The sequence below is a fragment of the Triticum aestivum genome, chromosome 4D (assembly GCF_018294505.1).
Source record: "Triticum aestivum cultivar Chinese Spring chromosome 4D, IWGSC CS RefSeq v2.1, whole genome shotgun sequence".
Classification (NCBI taxonomy): domain Eukaryota; kingdom Viridiplantae; phylum Streptophyta; class Magnoliopsida; order Poales; family Poaceae; genus Triticum; species Triticum aestivum.
This window is the reverse complement of record NC_057805.1, coordinates 826,547-829,981: the sequence shown is the minus strand read 5'-3', so window position 1 is coordinate 829,981 and position 3,435 is coordinate 826,547.

Below are 3,435 nucleotides of genomic sequence, written 5' to 3'. Positions count from 1 at the left end.
CCAAGTATTTGAACATAGGAATACCAAGCATCATCGGAACCTACAACGCCACATTACCCGAAGAGGAGAGCTGGAAGATTCAAGTTATCATTCCAAGAAGGACGTTTGTACCAGTTACTGAACCCATAAGATTGGTTTTCGAAGCACCAACCTGGAGTTTAGGGAAGAGCATGGCCGCACACATCGCCATGGGACGCATTGGAGAAGTCTATCACCAGGAGCTTAAGGATACTATTTATCAGATTTGTGGACGCCGAGACGCGCAATGGGAGATGATCAAGACCAAGAAGGATGGATCAATTGCAGCTTTCATCCAGGAGCAAAATCAACATATTCGTCGCCAGGAGAACCAGATGTGCACGGACAAGGAAGAACTGAAGAAGGCATTAACCAAGATCAAGGAGCTCCAAGAAGAACTCAAGGCTACACGCGAGGATTATATGGAGGAAATCAACGCACTAGTAGGGAAGAATGACGACCTGGAGAAGAAGATTGGATTATTCATGGGAAATCCAGTGCCAAAAGCAGAAGCCGACGAATGCACTTGTCCGGATAACTACATCATCATCGACGACACCGACTCGGAACCAAGTGAAGACGACTTTGTTGATGAAGCCGGAGCAGACATCATGGAGTCTTCAACGGATTAGAATTTCTAGTAGACCACCATATCAGTAGTAGTTTTCCCCCATTTAATAGTATAGTTCAAGCACTTTGTAACGCTAGTTAGATCGATTGTTTTGCCTTGTTTGAATTGATTGAGTGATATTGATTGTATTTGTCTCATGAGCTTATGGGTAGTGTTTTCTCTCTAGACCTCATTCTATTCTTAACTCTCATCTTTTCTAAACCTATCAGATGCCTCCGAGACGCGATACCGGATTTGTTTTCCCGCCAGAGATCACCCAGTTGATTCAGCAACAGAATGCCCTGATGCAAGTGTTAGTGCAGAACCAAGGCAACAACAACAACAACAACAACCCACCTCCACCACCACCTGTTGATCACTTAGCCCGTTTCTTAAGGCTAAACCCGCCGGTGTTTTCCAGTAGCACCGAGCCGATTGTTGCAGATGATTGGCTCCGCAAAGTTGGAAGGGAGTTGACCACTGCAGGATGCACAGATGCGGAAAGAGTGTGTTTTGCCGCACATCAGCTTGATGGACCCGCAGCATCATGGTGGGAGAATTATACAGCCACGCACCCTATTGACACTGTCACATGGGACCAGTTTCAGCAAGCTTTCCGTACAACTCATGTTTCAGCAGGAGCTATGGCTATGAAGAAGCGTGAGTTTCGTAACCTACGCCAAGGAGGACGCACCGTAGGCCAGTATGTGGAAGGCATGTTTTCCCCTCAGACCTCATTGTTTTGTAATCGCAAGGTTTGGATGTGATTTTGGGAATGGATTGGCTATCGTTGTATGGAGGAAACATTGATTGCGCCAGCAAGACAATTTTGCTTACCACCCCGGAAGGAAAAAGGATCAAGTATGTATCCAGGCATATGCCGAAGAGGACTCAAGTAAATTCCTTATCAGGAGTCGTACAGGAGGAAGTACCAGTGGTGAAGGATTATCCGGATGTATTTCCAGAAGAGTTGCCAGGCATGCCACCAGATAGAGACATTGAGTTTTTTATTGAACTTTTGCCAGGCACAGGGCCAATATCTAAGAGACCGTACAGGATGCCCGCAAAAGATTTGGAGGAAATTAAGAAGCAGATCAAGGAGTTACTGGATAAAGGCTATATTCGCCCAAGTTCGTCACCTTGGGGATCACCAGTACTTCTAGTGAAGAAGAAAGATGGATCGCTGAGTATGGTTGTTGATTACCGAGGATTGAATGAAGTAACCATCAAAAACAAGTACCCACTGCCGATGATCAATGATTTGTTTGACCGCCTACAAGGAGCTAAAGTATTCTCCAAGATCGATCTACGATCAGGATACCATCAGTTAAAGATTCGAGAGCAGGATATACCCAAGACGGCATTTACCACCAGATATGGATTGTATGAGTATACCGTTATGTCATTTGGTCTGACTAACGCACCTGCCTATTTCATGAACCTGATGAACAAAGTGTTTATGGAGTTTTTGGATAAGTTCGTCGTGGTGTTCATTGATGATATTTTAATCTTTTCCAAGGACGAGGAAGAGCATGAGGAGCATTTACGATTGGTACTTGAGAAGCTAAGAGAACATTAGTTATATGCCAAGTTCAGCAAATGTGAGTTTTGGCTGAAGGAAGTTGGATTCCTTGGACATGTTATTTCTGGAGAAGGAATAGCAGTAGACCTTGCCAAGGTTGACACAGTGACAAGTTGGGAATCACCCACGACAGTTGGAGAAATCCGGAGTTTTCTTGGACTTGCAGGATACTACCGGAGATTCATCAAGAATTTCTCGAAGATTGCTAAGCCCATGACTGAGCTATTGAAGAAGGACACCAAATTCAATTGGACTGAAGAATTTGAAGCTAGTTTCCAAGAGTTGAAGGAACGATTGGTTACATCACCAGTGTTGATTCTGCCAGAACAACGCAAGGACTATGAAGTTTATTGCGACGCTTCTCGTCGAGGACTTGGAGCAGTGCTCATGCAGGAAGGAAGAGTTGTGTCATATGCTTCACGACAACTTAAACCCCATGAGAAGAATTATGCTACACATGATTTGGAATTAGCAGCCGTGGTGCATGCATTGAAGACATGGAGACATTTTCTCATCGGAAACCATTGTGAGGTGTACACGGATCACAAGAGTTTGAAGTATACTTTTCACGCAGAAGGAGTTAAATCTCAGACAGAGGAGATGGTTGGAGCTCATTAAGGATTATGATATGAGATTGCATTATCACCCAGGAAAGGCTAACGTAGTAGTAGACGCGTTGAGCCGCAAGAGTCATGTCAACACCCTCATGACAGGAGAGTTACCTCAGGAGTTAGCCGAGGACCTTCGCGAGCTATGTTTGGAGATAGTCCCAAGGGGCTATTTAGCGACATTGGAGATTCAGTCTACCTTGATGGAAAGGATCAGAGAAGCTCAGAAGACAGACAAGGAGATTGAAGAGATAAAGGAGAAGATGAGCAAAGGAAAAGCCAAGGGATTTCGTGAGGATGAGCACGATACCTTGTGGTTTGAGGACCGCGTATATGTACCAAATGATCCGGAGATCAGGATGAGCATCAGAAGCCAGCAGGATTGCTACAACCATTGCCGATACCTGAATGGAAGTGGGATAAAATAGGCATGGATTTTATCACAGGATTACCCAGGACTCGTTCCGGCTATGACTCAATATGGGTTGTAGTCGACCGTTTGACGAAAGTGGCTCATTTCATTCCAGTGAAGACCACTTATACCAGTGCTAAGTTGGCAAAGATATACATGACCAGGATCGTATGTTTGCATGGAGTTCCGAGGACCATTGTATCAG